Source organism: Adiantum capillus-veneris, chromosome 3, assembly GCF_014529385.1.
Source record: "Adiantum capillus-veneris isolate H3 chromosome 3, ASM1452938v2, whole genome shotgun sequence".
In the NCBI taxonomy this organism is placed as follows: Eukaryota; Viridiplantae; Streptophyta; class Polypodiopsida; order Polypodiales; family Pteridaceae; genus Adiantum; species Adiantum capillus-veneris.
This window is the reverse complement of record NC_140933.1, coordinates 44767081-44779323: the sequence shown is the minus strand read 5'-3', so window position 1 is coordinate 44779323 and position 12243 is coordinate 44767081. Positions and strand designations below refer to the sequence as shown.

At 41.5% G+C, this 12243-nt stretch overlaps 1 pseudogene; it reads left to right on the top strand.

The window, feature by feature from the left end:
• The first annotated feature begins 1458 nt into the window (after nt 1–1458).
• Nucleotides 1459–2619, top strand: LOC147460835 (GDSL esterase/lipase At5g08460-like; annotated as a pseudogene).
• The last annotated feature ends 9624 nt before the right edge of the window (nt 2620–12243 follow it).

The following is a 12243-nucleotide window of genomic DNA, read 5'->3' as shown; positions in this document are numbered from 1 at the left end:
GGTCACCTTGATGGAAACCGACTAAAATTGGAAGATTTTAGTGTAAAACAGATAAAATCCCTAAAATTTTCACTAAAAACCGGGAGATTAGGTCCTTGTGCTCACTATGAACTTCTACCCTTACCTACATCCTCCATAATTTAGCGAGATGGTTAATTTAGCTCCCATCTACATGGTCAACTCTTTAGAGCGCAAGCATAGGCTCTCCTAGCTCGAGCTCCTCTCTTCTTCTCTACGCTATCAAAAACATATATAGCTCATTTTCTTCGTATTGTTACACTCAAGGATTCCCACCTCAAGGACTTAGTTTGTGATGTTGATGAGAAAGAGCTTTGTGCTAATGCCCTGCGATAGATAACACTTATATTAAAAAAACATTCTTCCAAAAACTTGTCAAACCTACGTATGAGAATCAGTAGAGGTAAATTGACTAAATTTGAAGGTTTTTAAACTATATTACACTTTTTTTTTCCCTAAAATTTGTATGTTTTTTCACCGTCAAATTTGAATCTAGAGGTAAATATCATTAATAGTAGGGAATTTGGAAACCTTGTTTTTTCGAGCCCAGGAAAGACAATGGCCGGACACAAGAAGTGTGAAACCTACGGACACAGAATTTCCTATTCTAAAGATTTCAACCTACACTTTGAATCTCTCGACCGTGCAGGGGATATGGGGGAGGTGCAAGAAGCTCCGACAAAACGGCAGCATAATTTTGTACTATGAAAGTCACGATGCGGAAGTTGTATGGGCTGCCTTAAATGGCTAGAGAGAGATGTGAATCCTCTTGCTCACATGCAGCAAATGCATGGTCTGTCAAAGATGGACCTTCCTTCCTGTGGATGGCATGGTCATACCTCCCCAACATGAATGGCATATAAGATAAAACATTCTGCCCTTCCCAAATAGGAGTGTGATCGTGTTGCTTTATTCTATCTTAGGTCCAGATGGTTCCATTTCAAGGACGCTACTTTAAACATGAAAGAGGTGGTGTTGTGAATCATATGCAAGGTTCTATCACCGGTGCAAGGAGAAATTGCAAGATCGCCTTTGAAGATGTACCATGTGGTCGTACACGAGCCAGCTTTGTGGCACCGATGATGCTTTTGCAGTTTTCCTGCCTTCAACAGAAGTGGAGCCATTCAAAAGAATCTGAAGCTTAAAGAACATCCTTAATTTGAGTATGATGAAAGGGAGGTGATTCTCAGAAAGATGAGGACTACACTAAGGATCAAGGTCATACCCAGTAAATATAGATGAGAGCCGCAACAGATGTTTGACAGCCACAACAGATGCTTTTTTTATTTCTCGATCGTCATTGCATCGAGTACAACAGCCAAATACTAGACTTGAGCGAACCAAAGTTTTCCTATGACTTTTATCTCCCCATCGACTTCAGGTATGTGGTCCTGATGGAATTTCGCCTTTGTAGAAGCAAAACTGCCTTGAACATTTGTAATGTTTCCACATGATATTGTTAATGGGTTGCGCACACTGGTGAAATAGAACCATCCACCCTATGGCTTGGGCTTTCCTACACACACTGCCACACGCCTCTTCGTGAATGGCTACATGATCCTAGATTACCTTGGTGGATCAGCTGTGATTGTGGCAACGTCGCCCCTAAGTGGAATGTGATGATGGATTATGTATGTGTAGCATAGACATATAATATCTTTCAATTTTGGGCTCAAATTAGTGGAATGCAGAGACATGTGTATGTATATGGACCCATTTATGTTACTATCAATTTATATGCTTTGTGTTGATGACACAACCCTAAAATTAGGGCTTCCTTCATCCCCATCCACTCAGATCCCTGAAAAAAAGGTGTCAAGCTCTTGCATGGTGTCAATTTCGCTTCCGTCGCTCTGGAATCCAGGCGTACAACGGCCATGAACTTGTAAAGAATATTTTTTGCGCATTCAGAATAGGAAAGGATATGCCCAAGAAACCATACTCAATTTCAAGCTCATACTCTCTCTTGTTGTGAAATTGAAATAGGGAAAAGTGTACTCATTGGATTTGCAAATTCAGCAATTTGCATAATCCACCGGCCGTCTCATCTCGAAAGCATTGTTCTATATTGTGACAGGCACTAATGACTGGATGTTATATTTAGGTACTTCAGTGGGAAAGTTATACACAAAGCTACAATACAGCTACATCTCCCAGATCAAGGTAAATTGGCACCCATGGCTCTATTCCAAAATATGCAGCCCTTTCTTGAAAACCCCCCTCCCTTTCTTTTCCTTGAGAAAGAGATGTTTGTTCCAGGAGTTGTATAACATGGGCACGCGGAGAGTGGTGGTTGTTGGCCTGGGGGCTTTCAATTGTTGCCCCAGACAATTGAGAGTTTACAAGGCCATAAATGGGACCTCTGTGGTGTCGATAAATAAGCTGGCCAAGGACTTCAATGACCCCTGGAGGTCACAATTCTTGGCACTTGTAGACACCCTATCTGGAACGTAGTTCACCTTCCAAGATGCCTATACGGCATTGTTGCATGTTTGCAACAACCCTTCAGCCTATGGTATGTCTCTCTTCTTTGTCAATTACCTGTCCTATTCCTATTCTTTGCAAATAGTCCACCGTTGCTTGCATTTGTGCTGGCTATAGTGGGTCTAAGCAATGTGCTTGCTATCGATGGCGATCTAGGGAATTATTATCTGAGCCATATACATATTTTAAAGAGGCTAATTTCTAAAGTTTTAAGCTAATTTTGCTCAAATTGCACACTATTTGACCCGAGACTGTCAATGGGAGGCAATCAACTCATGAAAATTATGTGATATTAAGTACGGGCGAGTGCAAGTTGGGCTATGAATGAAATTGAGATTGTGTGTGATTTCTTGGTTTGTACTGCATCTCATGTCCAAAACTTAAATACTCAAGGAATCCATCTCCATCTTGATGTCAATGCATGCCTACATGCAGACATTATCTGAATGTGTATGCAACATGTCACATGAAAACACACATCTAATGTACTTATGTACTTACAAACAGTTGTTGTCGATGCACATGAATGTATTTTGCCATGCTTTGACATGGTCAAAGGGCTTTGGAAAACCTTTTTTGCAACTTGTTTGCTTGTGATAATATGGTGTTTTTATGTGTGGCATTTTACCCACCAAGGAATGGGGTGGTATGTCCATTACCCATTGTCATAGCTAGATTAATGGCAATAAAGAGTAGACAATCAGTTCATCGTATCGATGTGCCGATACAGGCTTTGCTTGCTATTTAGGACGACAAATACGGCGATAGCATGTTTGATCATTTGTTCAAGATGATAGGGCGATTACCTGAGAGAGAAGTCGGGAAGAAGCCCATAAAATCCCAAGCAACAAGTTCCAAGGGGGTCTTGTGACAATAATGGGTGACAGCAAGCCAAGTTTATTACTAGGAGATTTGACCAATTGTCAAGTATTGTGAAATAGGAAGCTTAATTATACATGGATTATTCTTTAAATTGACTGAAAAATCAATGATCTATTTTGTATTTGTTTGGTTGCTTTTATATCAAGATGCACGACTGCAAGAGTGCAAGGTTGAGTAGGCTAAATGCGTGCAAGGGTGAGAAAGTAGCAGCATGATGAAGCAGGATTAGAATTTGGATTTCTTATTACTAGGAGATTTGACCAATAATCAAGTATTGTGAAATAGGAAGCTTAATTATACATGGATTATTCTTTAAATTGACTGAAAAATCAATGATCTATTTTGTATTTGTTTGGTTGCTTTTATATCAAGATGCACGACTGCAAGAGTGCAAGGTTGAGTAGGCTAAATGCGTGCAAGGGTGAGAAAGTAGAAGCATGATGAAGCAGGATTAGAATTTGGATTTCTTGTGAAGATGGAGTAGGATGATGTATGTGATGATGAGACCTATGTCCAAATATACATCATGGCCTGTTTTAGCTTAGTTGAGGCTGAATATATTAAGGCTGAACTACGGACTTATTGCAAACGTACTATGACTGGGTATAAAAGGCCAAAGGCAATGTAATTGATTGTGAGATGGACACAATATATATGGCCATCATGTTGTGTGAGGCTCTATGATAATTGACTTTATGTCTCTTGTTGTGGATTCTACCACATGCTACGACTTTATTGCTCATTTGTAGGTTTGCATGTTTGGACAGGTTGCTAGATGAATCACTACTTTAAGACCCATATTTGCAAATTTTAACATTAGTTACTTCTTTGATATTGAAATTACTAATTGACTTACTAGATGGCTGACTACTTGTTATTTTCAAGTTGCTAGGTGAGTTACTAGTTTGACACACCAAGGTCAAACTAGCAAGTGTGAAGAGTTTCCAGTTAGAGCTAGCAACTTATTTACTATATGGTAGTGCCATTTGCAATATAGTAACAAACTTACTAGATCGAGCAACTAGGAAGAGTCTCATAGTTGGACAGATATATTTTTTACTAGTTGTGTGTATTCAAACTAGTGAATCATCTAGCAAGTTCATATTTTTTTCTATATGGGAAGGCGTCTAAAGTGCCAAACAGACTTTAACCGAATTCGATCGATCATGTATGAACCCTAGTATTATAAACCCATTATGCTAAATAGGTCATTTTGAGTTATTTTCAGGGTTCCAAAGCTAGAGAGCTAGTCACATCAAAAGCTTGAGAGCTTTGTAAACACCAAGGAGATTGCATCTTCCATATCCTCCCAAGGTATTTGTATCTCTTGACTCCCTCCCACATGCTTTCTTATGCATAGTGGTTGAGCTTATGCAATAGAACCAAGGCATCTTTTGAATCTCAATTTTGCTAAGTAGCTTGTGTATAATAGTAGGTGTACAGTAGAAGAGCGGCATTGTAGTATTCATTTGTAATCACACATTGTCTCCTCTTGCACCCAAGGAGGAGCTATGTACATCCGTTGTTGTTTTAAAGAGTAGAGAGTTGCACTAAGAATTTGAATTTATAGGTTTTATTGCATTGTGCAAAAGTTTATACATTGTGTTGCAAGTAGAATATGCCATAGAGAATTGTTTCAGCTTTTGCAGTCCACACATGGTGATATCCTTTAGACTTGAAATGTAGTGGTTGGTGTAGTTCACCTTCCCCATGCGTTGGATTGACATTTTGGTTGCTTAGTGGAAAACACTATACTACGATGGCCCCACATAATCTAATGGAGACATTGGAGTATCCTATGTAGAATGAGCTCTCACTTGGGCTTGTCTGACTACCTTCAAAGATGATACCTTTGTGTCTTCAACAACAATAAGAGAAGTCAACATGTGTACCATGTTCAAGCTTGTTTTGAGCAGGTTGCCCCCCTTAGGCTTGTGAAAACCATTCTAACTCAAGTCAATACTATGACATTCACCACAATATCAATGAGCCATTGGCCAAGCATTCTCCTATCATATGGATAGTCCCTCATCTAATGAGGGCATGTCCTTGGATAGGAGATGGACCGAGCCTTCTATTGAGATCATTAAGTGCATATGCTCTAAGAAACAATTGAGAGTATCTGGTTTCCCAATTTTTGACATACATCACACCAAAGTAATCCCTTTCCAATAAGTCGTGTTGATAAGCATGAGTTGCATTGCACAAATAGCCTAAGGTTTTTTTCGTATATAGTCTTAACTTAAGACGTGTAGAAATTCTTGTGCATAGTGTTTCTACTTCAAGGGATAGGCATTGCCCATGCTATTGTTAGCAAGACCTCTCTTGCATGCCTTCTCGACGCAATAAGCCTCACAAATACTTCCCTTGTTTCACACTCATAATTTTCCCTAGTCAAAAAACCACTAACATGCACCTACCCATTAGCTTCTACTAGGTGCAATATAATACCATGGCAATTGCCTCATATGTAAGCACGTTTAGACTTAAAACACAATTAGGTGGCAACACTATATGCTCAAGCAAACTAGATAGTTGAGATTGGGTGTTGAACTACATACTCATGTTACTATGGAAACATGCTCTGTCAACTAAACTATGATGTAACCTCGAGTCATGACTTTCTGGCAACATTGATCATGCCATATGCTACTCACATAAGTCTCACCTTCCATCGTGTGTGCTCATTGTCTCTATTTTGGTATCAATCACAATATCTCAACACCAAAGCTGCCAATGATTCCAATTGTTAGAGTTAGGGTTGCAAGAAGAAAGACAATCTTGTAGAAGGAGAAGCTCAAAGACACAAAACAAGAAGTCAAATAATTGGTAGATGCCCAAGTACAAAGATAAGGAAGCCCTTGCAAATACATACCATATGGTTCTTAAACTTGTTATTGTTGATGCTCTTCTCCACTACATGTGTGCATTAGCATGCATAGGATATGTTCATAGACAAAAATGCTCACAAAAGTAACAAAAATGATTGCCGTTCTACTGAAACGCACCTCAACTCTTTGATTTAGGACGTTAGAACTAATCCAAAGCCCCCCCAAAAATCCTCACATAAGGCTAATGTCTGAGCATAATAATGCAAAGGTTATATTGATGGCACAAAATACACGCAAAGGCTAGCATGTGTGCATGAACATAAAGACGAGATACACAAAAACACTCACATGGCCACACATAGGTAGTAAAAGACCTTGCAAACGACCAAAGTGACAGGCTTAAAAGTCTCACATATCTATTTATGGATGCATACACATGTTAGCACATGTATTCAAGAGTGCATAGAGTACAATCATTCACACTATTTAAGCATGTTGCTAGCTTGGTAATCTCTTTTCAAGGTAACCATGATCTGGCTATTTCTTTCTACAATTGGATAATGCTGTAGGGATTAATCACTTCAATGCCCAGAGCTTGACCGTGATGTTACGACCCATAATGTAATAGTTCAACCACTGGATTACATATAGATTGAAATATATAAGCAATATTGGAAGTAGGTGCTAGAATCAAGAAATTCAATAGAAGCCAAAACCTGCAAATTTGGCCAGTGTGTCTCACAACAAGCACTTGCTTAGGTCATGAGGAAAGCTACTTCTGAGTTCTATCCTTTATGAGGACAAACCAAAGATACAAAAGCATTTTTGTCATGATCCAATTGAGCTTGAAAAGCTGTAGATCTCTAAAGTTTGTTGGATCTGCAGAATTGAGGCACTCAAGTTTTCTGTATAGAATACAACTGTGGGTTAAAGTTAACATCCAGCGATATGGTAGTCTTGGATGTTAGAAGCAGGCATCTAGCAAGCAACAGCAACACAGCGCTGCTAAGCTGCAGACGGGAACAAACCCGATTAGAAGAATGTGAGTGTCCTAGAAAATGCATCCATAGCAAATTTACAAGGAGCTTACCAGCCTTCTATGAAGCAAGGATCCTTTTTCTCCTGTTGGGGCTGAGGAGGGGGATAGCCATAGCCTGTGGGTTGCGGAGGGTAGCCTTGGGGAGGGTATCCCTGCGGCTCATACACATACATCCACACATTATAAGTACCCATATGCAACAGCAGAGACAGGGGGAAGTGAAAGAGGAATTAGGGTTCCATACCTTGAGGCGGGGGAGGGTACACAGGAGGGTTGTCGGGATGGTAGTAACTCATGGCAGAGGGCGTGGGCGTAAACGAGGCTCAGCGCTCTGCTTCCTTCCTTCGTATTTGTTGCAGATGGGCGTAGGAAGGAACGCGTGAGCCGCGCTTGTTTGCGCGTGAAGCTTAGGCTGGTTACAGACCGCGTGCCCAAGCTTGGGCGCGCAGACGTGGAGGCTAGGCGGCGTTTGCTGATACGCAGGGCAGAAAGGGCAGAGGACAAGGTCTTGGACAGGCGATACCCCTTGCCCAAGCTTGGGCGGGGGTTGAGCTTTTGTCAGGTAAGCCAAAACCAAGCGGCAAACCAATGAGCTGCTGAAAATGATTTTGCTTTATGATAAAATAATGTAGCCAGTGTGTAATGCATGCCCGCCCATCATCAAAAGTGATGGGCACCCGCATTGGCAGTGTGTATCCAGCCTTAGGCTTGAATTGTTTGGGAGGGTTGTATCTGATGCGAAGTAGCCGGCGGCCGCCCACATTTTGTTCCGACTGAGTGAGGTAGGGCCATAGGAATGATGATAGGATCAAAACTTTTTCCCAACCATGGACACGTCTTTGAAACTTGAATCCAACCGTCAAGGTTTTTGCACTAAGGCTGGTTCAGACGAGGCTCTTGGAAGAAAAGCTTCATACAGGTTTGCTGTCGTCTTGTCTGAAATGCTAGAGGAGGAAGAGCGAAAAAGACACAGAGGTTGAGAGAGGCTAGCAACTCGTCTTGTTGGGGGGGGGGGGGGGGGGGGGGGGGGGGGGGGGGGGGGGGTTCTGAAAGAAAATTGGTAGGCCTAGAGGAAGACATCCTCAACTGCAATGAACAAATTCTTCCCACGTTGCCTTGATTGTCCCTGTGCAGGAAACTTCCATCGCATTGTCTAAACCGGGCCTAAGACTACGGCGAGCGCAAAGAGCCCGGTTGGCAACTTTCCAATAGGTGTAGGCCAAGCAAGACGTGCGCCCCTTTTAGACTTCTTTACTGACATCGCATTTAAACTCGGCCTAAAATGTGTGAGAGTTGTGTCCCCCTATGTTTTGGTTGTGATATCAAAGTTGAGTCGCACCAGCAGCTCTTGTTGGACTCTCTTTTTTCATGGCTCCACTTTTCATACGATTGCAGAGTGAAGTTGCTCAATCAAAAATAGCTTATCCCCTCCATTTCTCCCAATGCTAGCAAGGCTAGAATCCTCTTTCGATTTGCAGAGCTGAGCTGTTGGCCTTTCTAATTTAATAGACAAGACACTCTCCTTCTTACTCCCCTCCTCGCGAGTGCGACTCGACCATTTGTGGAATGTAGAAGTTGAAGTAGTAGAATTAGCTTAAATTACAAGGATGCGACACCCTTCTAAGTTGTTTTGGCCTTCTAGAGAAGGGTCAAGAAAGAACTAGTGGTTCCAAATGGGCCTACCTACCAGCATGACACCCACCATTGCCTTTGACCGTGGCTCATGGATATAGGGAAATGCACCCCACCCCACCCCCCAACAAGGTGTGAGCTTTGTCCTAGAGTCACTAGAGTATGAGTCAAGAAGGGAGAAGGTGGAATTATCCCACATGTATTGGTGCAAGGCTTTAGAGCTACTTAAAGCTCATTTCATGAATAAACAAAACTATTCCATTTCTCATTACATCTCTCTTGTTTGTGGTGAGCTTGTGATGGCTTAGCAATTACTCAAGATCGTGTTTATGAGTCCAAGTTAATTCATCTTGGGTCCTATTTCGCTTGAGTGATAATCTACCCTACACACACTCACTTGTGTCCACCATGTTTGTCTTTCATCCACCCTAGCTGGCACGATCCCATTCACATCAGGGTATCAGAGCTCGAGGTTATGCTGCTAGGTTTTGTTGTTATGCTTTTGTGTGGTAGATTCCTTAATCTCTATTTGCATTAGCGTAATAATCCCAATCCCTAATCACCACTTGGGCAAGAGCATACTCCACTACCCTTTGGTGATTAGGTAAAGGGGAACTCGCCTTTTGCATTCACTACAACACATCGCACAAATTTCAATGCGTGTATCTACGACAATTGGTTTGTTTTCAGAAAAAAAAAAGCCCTAATATAAGCATCAGTATGATCGTAATTAGCATGCATGCTTTGTGTTCACTTTCAACCCACTTTGCATTAATATTACTCTCGTCATATTTTTCGATTGTTTTTGCATTTCATATGGATGGTGCTCATTGATGCCTATCAGTAGAGCTTCTAAATGCTAAATTTGCTCAAGATTTGACCCCTTAATGGTGTGTGTTACAAGCCATTTTCAAGAGCTTCTTGTAAAACCCCTAAGCTCTGATTTTGGAACTCATAAGCCCTACTAATCTCCATAGGTGATGGGACCCGACATTAGCCAAACTTCCCTGCAAAATCGTGGTATCTCTCACAACCCATGCCTCCAAGGATTTTATTAGCACAAGGTTCGTGAATCGTGAGCGCACTAGCCGCGAGTCTATATACACTCCATTCACATGCAGAGGGTAGCGTGCAACAGAGAAGAAGTACGTGCAGGTTTAAAGTTTGCAGGCAGTTTTACAGTATGTAGAAAAACGCTATACAGGAGTTCAAAAAGGTTAGGGTTTATAGGCAGGAAATAAGAACCGGCTTGAAAAATTACAAAAAAGAGGCCACGATGAATCCCATCTTATTTTACTGCTAGTAGTGAAAAAAAGAGAAATAGTAATTTTGTGGCAGTAGCCAATTTGGACATATCATACTATAATCGATGCGCGGCTCAAAAAAATTCTTATGAGGTAAAGACTCCGACTCTGGATGGTCGCAGACGAACAAACACTAATAGTACCGACATTTTTTAAGAGAGTATTATCTGTAGACTGGCTAATTGGATACGTTCCTAGGAGAAACATATGTCGTGAAAACAAAAGGTGAGTTAAAGTGTTGCGGGATCCAATAAGAGTGGGCAAATAAGGTTGGCATTTAGTACGGATAGTCACCGAAAAGAGGTTGCTATGTGAGTCTATATAAGACAGGTGTATTATACCTGAGAGTGCACTATAATAACAGACTTGGGCAATTCTTTTAACACCAACAGTTTACAAGTTTCTTCAATAACTTGTCTTAAGTTGTGTCTTTATACTTATAATCAAGATCAGGTATTAGCGATATACCTTGCTCATCTGCAGCAGTCAAGAGAGTCCATCAAGAGAAACACCATACTTTGTTATGAGCGTCTTCTATTCTCTCTATTAGGAACATCAGTTGCGCAGACGAAATGGTGGACATATCAAAATAGAGTGACATGGGTGACCCTTTGGGGTCGAGAACACTTCAGGAACAACATCCGTTTTGCGATGGTAAAGGAAGCCCTGGGATTAGGGCCATAGTATTATTATGTGCGACATTTAATGAAGCGTGGATTTTTCTAGCGGTTATATTTGCTAGCAAAGTTTCTACCACTCGTAAAATATATTTGTATCCCCATTTTGGCCTACCCTTACGAGGATATTTTAACCAAACACCCCACACCAGGGAGTTAACTGTAATTTTAGTCAACCGTATCTTACCTTTGGCTGAGCGTTCAAACATGTGTTATTATTGTGACAGCTACATCTGTGATCATGTCATGGATGGGTTAATTGAGATGTAATGGAGAGAAAAAAAGCAGAGGGGTTTTATAAACTCTAAGCCATGCTCTTTCTGTTCAATTTTATGTAGTGAAGCATGAGTAAGGACCCATGCAATTTTGTGTGTACGCACGCTCTTTAACTTTGTAGGCACCTTGCAAAAATCGAGAATAAAGTTCTTTTTTTTAGCCCTCTCACTCAAGCAAGGCCCATCACCCACATGATTAGCTTACCATAATTGGGTCGTTGGACCCACTCTCATGAGCTCAAATCATGAATGGGGCCTATTTTAATGAATGACACAGTGGACAGACCCAATTCCTGGAACTCAATGCAGTACATTAGCTTGGCGGTCCGTTGGCTGACCATCACGCACCACAATCTTTTTCACCCGCACTCAGACTTGACACCGGCGAGCTGCAATTGAGAAAGCTTTCGGGTTCGTAGGCAACCTTTCTCGCTGCACCACTCGGACACCAACCCCACCTCCAATCCCCTCGATTGGCCCTTTCGGGTTCGTAGGCGGCATGTCCCACATCGTTGCATACTATCGAGGATGCCCTCATGCCTCTTGTCTTTAGCCCCCACTTCCACGGGCCTCACCGCCAGAAGCCCAGCCAAGGGCGATTTCCCAAAGGTTGATACCCACGAGCAAGAAATAGAGAGCATTTTTCTTCCCTCAAAGCTATGAAAGCTTCAAAGAAAATCCAAGGCATCAATGGATTTGCTCAACAACATTCAAAGAGTTTCAAAAGGCCTTCACCATCACACATATCAAGCTTCCAACTATGAACTATGAAGAGTGGCTTCACTTTAAATGGCTTCACTTTTAAAGTGAAGAGGAGCTTCACAATAAATAAAACTCTCTCTCTCTCTCTCTCTCTCTCTCTTTCTTGTGCGCGATTAAGCTCTAAAATTCTTGCAACCAAGCACAATTTCTACAATGTATGTCACTACATCCATCATTAAGGAGGATACTTTCATTGTGCTATTGTATGAAATTTAGACACTGGGCTATGAGAGTCTCCAGGTGTAAAGAGTGCTCCAAGGCACCATGTGGAAAATTCAAAATTCACCTCGAGGGGAGGAAAAACCGGCAACGTCATCATTAGCATACGTATTAGCAATT